General features: G+C 34.6%; 1 long non-coding RNA gene across 1 annotated transcript in view; it reads right to left on the bottom strand.

Moving 5' to 3' along the window:
• The window catches only part of LOC140001913 (uncharacterized), a 32,734-nt gene that overhangs the window by 17,958 nt on the left and 878 nt on the right, over positions 1–13,898 (bottom strand). Inside the window, exon 2 of the long non-coding RNA XR_011807693.1 lies at positions 8,296–8,422. This is a non-coding gene — a long non-coding RNA (uncharacterized lncRNA). The remainder of the gene's footprint in view (positions 1–8,295; positions 8,423–13,898) is intronic.

Raw genomic sequence — 13,898 nt, 5'->3', positions numbered from 1 at the left:
CTGCCCTACTTCAGATTCAAGAGAAGGCAGATTTTCCCTTGCTGTTATAAATAAATAAATAAATAAATAAATGTTTCTATGCATCTTCTGTTCCAGCTGTAAAGATGTGGCAAGCAATGTAAATTGAGTATTCTTGGCAGTTAACTTCTTCCTAATATTTATGGGTCAGATTGTCAGACATGAACAGCAGGGTCAGCCAACTTCTTTTCTACAGTAAGTGACATACTTTTCTACTTGTAAAGATCTAAGTGATTTTGTGGTCTGGTCGCCTTATCCCCGTGTTTTTCTGTTTAATCTAAGAGAGACAAAAAGAAGGATCCCTTGATCTTAGCATTAGAAGAATCACTTTGCCAAAACTCTCCTCTGTTGCTAAAACTCGGTATCATAGATTTAAGGAGTGAATCAATGACTTCACAGAAAACAATATTTTCCATCAGGATTTATTCTAATTTTTCATAGATTCATATATCCATATTCCATCCTATGATTTGTCATCTCATTAAATGATTATGTGAGTATAGATTAAAGTTAATTTAATTCTCTTGAACTCTTACTTGTATAACAATGCGGGAAACTATGGAAACCTTATGGGGATATTGGCTGTCTAGGCACAGACGTCTAGAATATCCTGATTTATCTTCATCTACACTCTGAATAGGTGTAGGCTTATGTCAAGATCTGTTGTGCATTTTTCAATCCTATGCAAACACCTGAGATACTCTAGGGAATATCAGTGGACACCTTTAGCATAGACAGTTAGCTGAGCACTGTGAAAGATTCAACTAGAATCAGCTTAGAGATGTTACTTTCATAACCTCTGTACCAAAAATGCAGCAATAAGGATGAAGTTCAAGTATCTTCTGGTTCATCTCTTAAAATACAGCTTGCATAATAAGAGAAAAAAAAAAAAAGAAAAAAAAAAAAAAGAAAATAACTGCTACTTAAGCTATGTCCTGGTATTGGAGAATTATGGTGGACAGAAAATATTTTCACACTTCCAAATTCTGTATTAACTAAACAACTAAACTGTCTTGTTGTCTTCTGCAGTATCAGGTGAAGAGGATGGGAGGAAGCAGTTTCAATAGTTATACCTAGAACTATAGAATAGTTGTAGAACTATATAGAACTATAGAATGGTTACATGTATACCTAAACTATATAATAGTTCTACTACCCCACTGGGGTCTCGGCTGGTTACAACACTAGCAGTCATTTCTGACCTGTTTCCAGTCAAGGATTTTGGCTGTTGCAGCATTTGTAGGTTGGTACGACCCCTAGTCTACCCTTGCAGTTCAGAAAATAGGAGTGAAACCTGCTTTGCTCAAGAATCACTCTGTCTTTGGAGTCGTATTTTATCTCTTTAAAAGAGCTAACCACAGAAATTCAGAGCTCTCCATGAACTTCATTTAGACTTTGAAAACTGAAAACCATTTAATTAGTAAACTCAGCTATATGTAATACATATTCTGAATGGAATGGAAAGAGCTACTCAAGGCTGATGTTAGATTCTACCTCTACCTTTGTATGCTTTGTCTTTAACTGGTATGTACTTCAGTTTTCAGAATAATTGTGACATTTTATTTGTGTAATACACGGGAAAAAAAAAAATTTCAACAGAGGGACTGATCCAGTTTCTATTCAGATCAATGGACATTCTAACATTCTTCTGAAATTATATCAAGCCCTTAATAAGTAAAAATTTACGTAAATAAAATGTAGAATGGTACTATGACATAGGAGTTAAAAATAGTCTTCTACTTTGAAATGCCTGTGTGCAGGTTCTCTCAATTTCCAACAGACACATTAGCTTCACATTTAATTTTGTACTTAATGCCAAAATGTGATAAAAAAAAAAAAAAAAAACACCTCATTATGCTGAGCTGTACTTGCATAATTATTCTTCAGGCTTCACTTAATTATATGCCCCGCCATGTGTTACTTTTCAGCATCCTAAGTGGTACCACCTTACTGCTAGGAATATTAAACAATGAAAGGCAACACTCCTTTGTTTGGTTACACAGCATGCTGTGTCTGAATTCAGTCTCTTCTCACAGGTCCCCCCTCCCAGCTTCTGAATTATATCCTTTACAAGTTTTTCAAAGAAGGGCACTAGTCATGCTTGCTCTGCAATGTTAGGGCTGCTGTGAGGCTTTTAGTGTTTCCAAGAACTGTCCCCATTAGTCAAAATGAAATAATAATAATAATAAAAAAAAAAAATGAAAGAGAAGATTAAAAAAAAAAAAAAAGACAAAAAAAAAAAAAGACAAAAAAAAAAGAAACTACAGAGATTCTGAAATTTTATTTCAGGTCTTTTTTTTTTTTCTTACAGTGCCAAGATCACACACCAACAATTGAGATGAGGACAGAAGCACTGGAAAAGCTATTTATCCACAAATGGTATTTCTTAGATACCTAAGAAATGTTATTAGTAAGTATTTCCTGAAAAGAACTAGGATGCTTAAGAATCGGTGAAGAAAAACAGGCAGTGACTAAAAAGAAACTGAAGATTTTGCTCCGATCCAATTGGATGGGAGTTCTGATCATGTTTTGTATGTCTCATCATACACAAACACACACACACACAAAAAAAATAAATAAATGGGGGGGACATCCTGACCTCTTTTGTGTCAAACACAGAGATAGACTAACACAGAGATAGACAACACGGAAATTATATTTTTTATATAAACAGTTTTTTCCCTTCCCTTCCCTTCCCTTCCCTTCCCTTCCCTTCCCTTCCCTTCCCTTCCCTTCCCTTCCCTTCCCTTCCCTTCCCTTCCCTTCCCTTCCCTTCCCTTCCCTTCCCTTCCCTTCCCTTCCCTTCCCTTCCCTTCCCTTCCCTTCCCTTCCCTTCCCTTCCCTTCCCTTCCCTTCCCTTCCCTTCCCTTCCCTTCCCTTCCCTTCCCTTCCCTTCCCTTCCCTTCCCTTTTTTACTTGCCCTTCTTTGCCCTGCCCTGCCCGGACCTCTCCTTGCCCTTGCCCTCTGTTCCTCTGAGAAATATTTTAAAAAGTCTGATCTGAGAAGCACATTAGCAATGTCCAAGTCAATGAAGCAGATAGGATTTTTACACGGTTAACACCATTCTTTACTACCTAGTTAAGCTGTGAATGCTAGGCTACTGATGTTAAAACAAAACAAAACAAAACAAACAAACAAACAAACAAAACTCCTATTGATTTAAGTCAGGTTTGTGTCATAGGGATATAGTGGGAGTATACCTGAGACAGGAAGTTATTTTAATAGTTTAACCAAATAAAAGTTCACTTTGTTTTATTTTATTTTATGGCTTATTTTGTATATCAATATTCCAAATTATATTCTTAAAACAAAACCCCTTAAATAAAAGAGAGAAAAAAAAAAAAAAGCAACAAAGCAACATAAGCAACATGTTGCTTTTTTTTAACAGATTAAGCTTTACTGATAAATAATCTTGTAAAACAAAGCAATCTATCAATCGTTTCCAATCAACAAATCCTAACATTTAATCACAGATATATTCACACTTCAACATGGATCGACTTCTGTCTTTAAGCTTCTAATTAATAATTGTGTTGTCAAAATGCAGAATCATGAATCAAGACTTTTCCTGTGCAGAAGATGATGGATTCTTGTACTTAACCAATCAAAAATTTATTTACTTTTTAAAGAACACGTCTTTCATGTCTTTTAAAAGTAGGATCAAGCAATCAGAATGCAGGCTTTTTTACCATTTTAAATCTCATTTTGAATGCTATAGAAAGTGAATAATTAATAAATAATTACTGAAAAAGGCACTTTTCCTCTAGGTTGTGGACTTCCACAGGTATTACCTGATACAATGGATTTATTACTGTAAGGGCTATGTGTCAAAATTTGTCACCCTTATTCACTTTTTTTTTTTTTTTTCCAATGATGTATTTTCCTTCCCAGAATGAAGATGCATGCAGAAATGGTGGAATGGTGGAAACTATTCTTACTGATTCACTGAACAGGAAGGAAAATAAAATGTAAAGGCTGGAAAAGCTGAGGAGAAAAAAAAAAAAATTGACTGTTTCTCAGGTGAATATGTTGAAGTTTAGAAGTTTAGAAGTTTCTTTTCAACAAAGCTCATATGGAAACTAAGCTCTGATGGACTTCTGCCTGCCTGCTAGGTTTGCAACCAAAACTTTCCCAGTTTGCAATCATTTTTGAAGCTTTCAGTCCCCTTTGACTTCTTGGTCCTGCATCGTGAAGATACCTTGACAGTCATCAAGCCCACTAGAAAGCTAGTGTGGGTGAATGTGGAAACATAATGCCCAGAGTCAAAGGCTAAGAGTCTAACTTTTTCTATCCCAAGAAAATAGTTCCTTTCACAAGCTGAAACTGCTGTGGTAGCTCTTTCACTGAGCTACATAAATATCTGAACTGGATAAAAAGAGATACCTTTACTTAAAATGATGAAAGTAGATGTATTTACTAAATATTATTATTAATAATCATGATTATTATCATTAATTATATTCATATTTTGGTGTATAGATAGCTGAAGTTGTCACAGTGGTTTTCAGCATCTCCTCTAGAAAGTTTTCCAATGCGTTGAAAGGACATTATAGTATAGATTGTGCATTGTCATTGGCTTACCTCAAAAGGATGTAAAATATCCATTGCTGACAAAATCAGCCTGCTGTATTTTGGAATTCTTGTATGTGCTGTCATCATCAGCACCATGAAAGTTTAATGAAGTCAGAGGGCTCTCCATTTTCAAGCTAGGTGTACTTTACTGTGTGGTTTTGTGAGTGATGCTTTTCTTTGTTTGCTTGTTGTTTTTAATATGAAATAGCATAAAGGCATTTGGGAAGTAGCTGGAAGGAATTGAATTCTTCAAATTAAAACTTTTCTAAATATTTCATGCTTTTCTGGAAGAATAACTGCAAATATTATCCAGTGATGTTGTCCTGACCATAGACAATGACATTACCTTTCATAATGTGTCTCTTCTGCAAGCTGAACATATTCTCCCAGTTTCCCAGCATTATAGGAAAAGATATAAGCAAAACTACCCATCTTCAGCTGTTTCTTACCATCTCCTTTCTTAAACAACTGTCCACAAGAAGGCAAGAAATGGTATGGATTAAAAACATAACCCCCAAAAATCTATAAAAGACACCTGTTTCATAATTGGATTTTGACATGGACTTGGATTTTTAGGAACTGCAACTGTTATGATTTGTAAAAACTCCTATGTCTACGACAGTTAAATTTTGTACAAATTATGTGCACCCATAAGGCTTAACTGACAGGCAATTAGAAATGACAAGCTAACAAAAATGGCCACAAAGTAGTGTAGTTCATAAATACATTGGAAAAAGTAGATTTTGTTTTAAACACAAAGAAACAGATAGTGCCTCTCACACAGTCACACAAATCATGAGTGCTATCACACAATAGCAGTAAGAGTATTTTCAAGTGCTAAATAAGAAACTTGTCTTGCAAGAAAGGATTTTTCCCCCACCAAGACCTGTACCACAATTCACTGTAAAAATTCACCCTAAAAATAACACAACATTCCTTATGTTTTTGTTTGTTTCTTTGTTTGTTTTGTTTTCCATTATTTCAATATGCGGTTGCCTCCAATACGCCTGTGACAGCTAATGTAAGGAAAAAAAGAAAAGAAACTAAATAGAAGTAAAAAATAGTATCTCCAGTAAATATTCCTGTATTACTCCATTAAGAAAATGAAGAAAGTTCTTCTGTTAAACTTTTTCTTCATCAAACTGACAGGTCTTAAGAAATCTGATCTGGTAGCCAGTCATTAGCAGGGTTCTCCAGGGCTCCATTTTAGGACCTGTTCTCTTCTATGTTTTCATAAATGATTTGAATGTAGAACTCCAATGCATGCTAAGGTTGCAGATAATACTAAATAAAGGAGGGTCTGTTGACTCCCTTGTGGATGGAAAAAAGCTTTCTCTTTGTGAAGAGTGATCTTAACAAATTGAAAAACTGGACAAGCACATACTGCATAAAATTTAGTAAGGGCAAGTGCCAGATTCTGCACCTGGAACAGGACAATCCTGGATATACATTGGAGACAAGTGGTTGGGAAGCAGCCCTGTGGAAAGGGATCTGGTGGTTTTGGTTGATGGCAAGCTGAATACAAGTCAACTGTGTGCCCTGACAGCCAAAAGGGTTGCACCACACACTGCATTGCTAGCCAGATGAAGGAAGTGATTGTTCTCTGCTTTATGCTGGTGCAGCCTCACCTTGAGTACTACGTGCTGTTTTGGGTGTATGGGTCCAATGAAGTGTAACAAAAATAGTGAGAGCTGTAGAGGGGTAGATGTATGAGGAGTGGCTAAAATTACTTAGTTTGTTCAGCCTAGAGAAGAGAAAACTGAGGGGAGGTCTAATGGCAGCCTACAGATTCCTCACAAAGAGAGTGGCGGGGTAGGCACTGATCTCTGCTCTCTGGTGATCTGTGACAGGACACGAGGGAATGTCATAATGTCATGAAACTGTGTCAGGAGAGCTTCAGACTGGACATAAGAAAAAGGTTCTTTACTGAGAGGATAGTTGGGCACTGGAACAGGTTCTCCAGGGAAATGTTCACAACATCAAACCTGCTGGAGTTCAAGAAGTATTTGGACAACACTCTTAGACATATCATTTGTTTTCTGTGTAGCCAGGAGCTTTTCTCGACGATCCTTATGGGTCCCTTCCAACTCATTCTATAATTCTATGAATCAAGTAAATTTGGGGACTACCTCCACAATAAATAAATAAATAAATAAATCTTTCATTCTTTTCTATACATGGAGTGTGATTGGATTTAGCATGTTTAAAGGTCAGGAATGAAGTTCCTTATGTGACCTGCCCAATAGCTGTCTATAGCAGCCCTCCTTTTTTTTTTTTTTTTTTTTTTGAAACTGTTGAGCATGTCTTCTCACTAACTGCATACCAGCTTAGTCAACACAACTCAGCTACTGTCCTGATCTCCAGTCTGCCCATCTTCCAAGAAACCCCCTCAACTATTGCTATATTTTGCAACAACACTTTCAGAGAGTCAAAGGTGCTGAAAAAGGGGAAATCAAACTGAAATTTCAGTTAAGCTTGAAGTTAGAAAAGCTGAAGTCAATATCCATTTTTCATACAATATAAAATCCTACAACAGAATTTCCTCATCTTACTTTTTTGTCTTGCTAAAAAGCTCTGACCATATCATTTAGGAACTATACGATCTCACAAGTTTTTTTAAACTGACTTGGGCCAGAATTATGAATTTATCATAAAGATATTTCAAAACTATTCTTGGTAAGAACCAACTGGTGTGGGAAGAAGTTAAGAAAATAATAGAAAAAAAAAGAAAAAAAAAGAGAAACAAAAACAAACAAACAAACAAAACATAAGACATCCATAACAAGAGAATTAGAGCATTTTTTTATTTTTTTTTAACATCAGATGCCGAGCTTCACGTTTTCCATAAACTTAAGGTACATAGTGTGCTAAAAATAGTTTTTTGTTTGTTTGTTTGTTTCCTTTTTTTTTCCTTCCTTTTCTCTAATAAGAGAGAGAGAAAGAGAGAGATGGGAAAAAAAATAAAAAATTGGATTGATGCCCAAAGTCCCATTTTAAGGTTTGAGTTTTTATCCCAGCTGCCTAATGGTTGAGAGAGACAATGGAAGAGAGAGAGCTATAAAATGTTCAATATAGATAAAAAATCTACTGAAAGAGCACTGTTAAAGTCACAAAATCAAAGAGACAACAAAACAAGGATTAAACTTGCCTCCCTTCATATGCAACATCATGCAGTCTTTAAATACATTGTGATGTGAGGGATTTACCTAAACCTTCCCCCACATCATTCAGAGTATATGAAGAATGGAACTGAAGTAATGAAGAAGTCTTTAATATTTTGGTTACTTTTATTGTGTCCCTAGGCCTCATGCACACTATACAAACCCTGAGCTGAAGGTGGAATTATTCATTTCTTTATGGGCTTCCCTACAGTGCATATTACATGAAGCTCTGTGAGTTTCAGGAAGCTTAATTTATCTCAAAAAAAAAAAAAAAAAAAAAAATCTTGCTGAAGTGACAAGATAATATATCCCTCTTTAAAGATAGACAAAAGAGGTTCACAAACAACAGTCAACTTTGAGCTACCTCAACCCCAAGTTGTGCTTTTTTGTTTGTTTGTTTTTCATCATGTTTCGTAATAATTTGAACCTTCAAATACATCACCCATTCACTTTAATTGCAGCTGTGACTGCTTACTGCTTTTTCATCTCAGTCCCCAGGATCTCAAGGCGGCATTGAGGAATGAGAAGCACAGAGTTACTTACTATCTGTGAAACATTTGATGTGAGGGAAGGTGCAACATCACACAGGAACTCTGGTAGTCAGTTGGCCTCTGCTTCTCTAAGCCACAGCTTAGCGACTCTGAAGGAAGGCCATCTTTTGTCTTCCAACCTTTGTAAGAAATAAGGTAGAAGCATTTTTGTCTATTGATTGAAATATAAGATCAGGTTAAAAATAGGTGTTCACCTCAAGTAGAGCTTGCTCATAATTGTGTGTCAATTAAAGGAGTGAATTAAGATAATGGATAAACTTTATTATAATGTTTTCTAAATTTCAACATTTTCATTGATGTTTCACCTCTTTCTCTTCTCTTGATTTTCTCTTATTCCTCTAGATTCTAATCAGGTATTTTGTTTTGCTTTGTTTTGTCTTGTTTTGTTTTGTTGTGTATGTGCAGTTGCTCCCCCTGCATGTTTGCTCACTCTGTGTATGTGCACTAAATGTACTTAGTCAGCATTCAAGACTGTAAGAGGTTTAGGCATGATCAGTGAACACAGGCTGAGTATATGCAACATGTAATTTTTTCAGACCTTTCAATATGTCCAAATATGCATGAATTGTCACAAGAATGACAAAAGTACAATGTCCAAATACAAATGATAACTCTATGAAATATCATGTCCCTGACCAGAGTAACAGTGTGAACCTTTAAAATAAAATATTTTAAAGCTAAAATAGTACTTATCTCTAATCTCTTATCTCTCTTATCTCTTCCTCTACTGTTGGTCTTATAGGTAGGTGATTTAGATTTGAATAAAAGCATAAAAAAAAATAATCAAACAACAAAACAAAACAAACAAACAAACAAACAAAAAACAACAAACAAACAACTTACCACCATCTCAAATCCTGAAAGATATAACCAGCATAAACACATTACAGACCAAATACGTAGTTTCACAAAATTACAAATTTACAAACTAAGAGCATGATGGAGTGTACTATTTGTGTTTATGCAAAACAGTAACCAGAATAAGCAATCTTTTTCAAGTAACATAAAGGATCATTTGGCAAATATTTTCCAGATTGCTAAGTGTCCTTTCCAGATTGCTAAGTGTACTAGTAGTTTCAAAAGGTTATCCCCTTATACCTCTTCATTATGATTAAGCTACCAGATGCATTACTGTTTCTGGGAACCCACAATCACTTCAAGTGTATGTATACCAGACAGTAGTTGATATGGCAATACTTAAAATATAAAGCTTTGTCTAACTTGACTCTTGAATCTTCAAAGATTACAAACACTCTGAACATAGCCAAAGATTTCATTGTCTCAATAATGACAATTTTGTGCTTATGTTATTGCCTTAGACTGAATAGATACAAAACTGTGTAAGAAGTCTTGCTGATACTGTCAGGTTTGAAAGTTAAACTTCCACACTTTTTTTTTTTTTCAGAATTATTGTAAAAAGTAATCATTTTTGAGCTATGTTGCTACTAGCTCTGTTAAACTTGTAAATACATTATAAATCAAGCTTGTTCATAAATTTCCTACATAATTTAATTAACTATTGCATTGACAGTGATTTTGTTGCAAAGAAGCAACATGATATGTAGGAAGAGGCTAACACGATCACTTGGGTTAACAAAGCCAAACAGCAATCCTCAGTGAAGAAAACCAACCTCCTTCTTTACTTTTATAAATCAGAAATTTATTCAGAAAATGCAAAATTCCTTTTGAAATAATAAGCCAATCTTTCAAATAACATCAAGAATGGAAAAAAATGTTGAAAATATCAGACAAGATTCCTTTATGTTCCAGCATTCTAGAGAGTTCATCATACACGCAGGCATACCCAAAAACACTTACATAAAAATTAGTCAAATAGTCAAATTCGCTTGAATATATAATGTTATTCACAACATGGCTATAAATAGTAAAGATCATGAATACTTAGGTCTGATTGCTCAGGAGGTCCCCAAAAACTATTAGGTCAGTCTTGCCAATGTCTTCATAAAATTTAGCTGTAGAACTGAAACTTCTACTGCTTTTGTGAGTGCATCTGCCACGTTTGGGATCACAGCAACTGCCCCCTTGTAGTAATTATGACTAGGGATATTCTCTGGCCTGCTTCATCAGCTGACAAAAAAGGAGTAAGTTTAAAAACAAGATAGACTTCTATATAACATAAAATAGATCAACACTTTACCACTGATAAAGAAGTGGTAGATATCCCTCAAAATGCTTTGAGAACATCATTCATTCTTGTGTTGAAAATGATTCAAGTTCTGAAGTTCAATGATATAGAAAATGGGCTGTGAGATGAGGAAAGAAGTAAGCCTCACTCACTCTTCTGTGGGTAGCACCTTTTACACTGGTTAGGAAGCCTGTAAAACTTTGTTAGAAATTGAGTTCTAATAGCTAATTCCAATTGCAGAAGTTTCTTTGGCACCCAGCCACCAAAGTAATTGAAAACCTGGATTATTCAGTTGTATCTCAAGAGATTATTTGTCTCCAACAGATTTCTTCTAGCAAGTGCCATGAATTGGCTTGAACAAAGTTATGATAAAGTATGTACATCATATGGCTTCCACATACTATAATACTGAGTTCATTAAATCATGAAAGTAGAAAACATTTAAATACATTTAAATTTCCTTTTTCAACATAACAGACCTCCATGCAAGTGATTGCAAAAAATTACCCAACATAACCATTGTGTGACTAATGAAAGAAAGAAAGTGGAACTCTTTTAACTTAATTCTTTCAGTCAACTCTGTCTAAGATCATCCAGCAGTCCAACCACATTTTACAGACAGCAAAATAAAAGTCACTGGAGAGGAACAGTAACTCACCAATCAATAAAATCTCCATGAGACATTGAACTTGAAGCTGATTGACTTAAAGTGTCTTCAGTTAGTATCACATTAACCTTCTCACAGTTTTCCTCTCAGCCCTTTAAGGCATAAGATACATTTGGTGGATCGAGAAATAAGACTCTTCATCAGCTGAAATTATTTCCTGAACAAAATAAGTTATTCTATCTTGCTTACACAGTGAAAATATTGCATCAAATTCCATGACACAGTATTCTAGATGATTAATTTCTAGTACAATAGATTTTTAATTCTAGGTCCACAAAAAATCAGACCACATGGCCATGTGAAGATTCATCTAATCTATTTCCAGAGTAGTCTCACAAAAGTAATCTGTATTGTTATTCTGCAATAACTGTTCTAGGTTCTTTCTTCCCTGCAATCTTATCTTATACTATTCTACAGCCTTTTTAAGTGCATGACTTATTTATTTATTTATTTATTTATTCATTTATTTATTCCAGATCCATGGTGAAGTACAGAGTGAATAAGATAAGGAACTTATATAGAAAATTATTTTTTCAATGCTAAACTCAAATTCAAAAATAGGAATACATAGAGAGTATTCTAAACAGGATTTTTTTTTTTTTCATTAAAAAAAAATAATCTCCAGGTAACATATTTTCTTTTCATTTTTGACTGAGATTGTTAGATAGCAACACTCAGTCATGGTTTTATGCAGAGATATGAGTCATCAGCTGATCAGTTTCCTGCATGGCAGAGCAGCCCATGCCATTGCATATGCAAGGTCTTTGTGGGACCAAAGCACTCCAACTTTACTGCTGACTGGCAGCTTTCATTTCTAATCTTTATTGAGCATGGAATTGTAACCTCAGTAGTCACTTTTTCTTCAGTAGGAAAAACAGATGCATAGTCCTGGTGAAGAACATGCATGACCTTTTATGGTTTTGAAGGAGGACTTAATCTGGAAAGTGTACTTGCCTTACTAATATGACACAAAGTAGAGCTACACAATTCAGGTCCAAAGCAGAATAAATGGGTCTTCAATTATTAGATTTCTTTGGCATGTTTGAAAAGTCATTCCCCTGTGCATAGATGTCTTGGCTATGACCTGGGAGAGTGTCCAGTGATGACTCATCTTTTAGTATCATTGAATAGGGAGAAAAAGAGGCAGAAAAAAACAAACTGGAATAAACCATATAATTCATGTAATAAAATACAATTTATATTCTCATGCAAGTTATGCTACATGAAAACCCTTTCTAGATCAGAAAAGGTAGAAATTTCACACAAGGTTATGACACACATTCACTGCAGAGATTCATACAACGTAGTTGATTGTGGACAAGCCACAACTATCAGGGTGAAATTTAACACTGATAGCATGAGGTGAATTATTTCTATGGTTTTGCTTGCAATCATATAGCCTTATGCAGCACATAAATAAAGTAAAAATAACCAATCTGTAACCAAGTTTTAGGATTGTGTCTATTAAATCATTCTCCTAATAAATACAAACTCTTTTTTGATATCTTTATAAACATATATATTACTTTGTACTTCCCTATGACACTAGCTTAAGATCTATTTAGTTCCATTGACTACAAGGTATTTGGGAGGATTATATTTGTCTCTATATTACTAATTAATAAAATTAAAATTACCTATCAATTGCCTTGAATTGGAATAGGCCAAAATACAGAGAAATGAAAGTGATCTATATTTGTTTTCTGCTTTCCTTCTAAACCAGGTGATACTGCTTAGTGGTTTTTTTTTTGTTTTGTTTTGTTTTTTGTTTTTTTTTTTTTTTTCCTCGTGTCTAATTTACATTTAACTTGACTGCTGATAATATGTCTCTAATTTGTAATTTCAACTGATTACTGATGACGTACATGGGTTTGAAGTGAATCCTATAATCAGCCTTCATTTTCAAGAGTGACTTAGGATTTTGGTTGCCCATCTGAAAAGAATCTGATTTATTTTACAGAAATTATCAAAACATTCACCATCTGAACCTGTAAAGGCCCTTATAGTGTGTGTCTAATCATTGAATCACTCACCGTCATTGGCTACTTCAGACAATTTAGCTCCATCACCTTTAAAGACTTCTGCATTTCTTTTGTTTTACAGGTTTTCTTTGGTTTTGAATATATATCCACCACAAACTCCTTTAAAGTAATTTCAACTGTAGTAATAGAAAACCTCTCATGCAATGTAATCTACATATATATATATATATATATATATATATATATATAAAGGGGGTCATTTTAGTCAATTAAATTATATAGATATATATATTTTACTCAGAATGATTGCTGTGCTTATGATATGACATCAACAGAATAGACCATTACCAAGGGGAAATGTCTTCCTTCCTTCCTTTATTTATTTATTTATTTATAAAGAGTGACAGAAACACACACAATTATAAAACATATGAATGCTAAAATGCAGTCAGAAGTATTCTTCTCTGGTTAGATGACATTATTTCTGTAAGAGTTCTCTTTAGCTATGACAGATATCTTGTATGCATGTAATAATTTGGATAGTGCAGTAAGTAAGGTAAAAGTTGTGTCTCATGCCTTTGTGGAACTGCTGCACTCCCATTGCCAGGAACCTATCCAATTCTTCATCCAATAGAAAAACACACTGCCCATTCTGAGAAAATTCTTTTAAATTTGGTACTCTTTTTCTCCTTTTTATTCTGTGATTAGCAGTTAAGATTAGCTGTTTGGCAGTCTGAATTACCATGTGTTCTTTTCAAATTCAGTTTTCTCTTTGTCTCAGCCTTGTGAAGGTATTTGGT

Source organism: Anas platyrhynchos, chromosome 2 (genome assembly GCF_047663525.1).
Source record: "Anas platyrhynchos isolate ZD024472 breed Pekin duck chromosome 2, IASCAAS_PekinDuck_T2T, whole genome shotgun sequence".
NCBI classification, from domain to species: Eukaryota; Metazoa; Chordata; class Aves; order Anseriformes; family Anatidae; genus Anas; species Anas platyrhynchos.
This window is presented reverse-complemented; position numbering and strand designations above follow the sequence as displayed.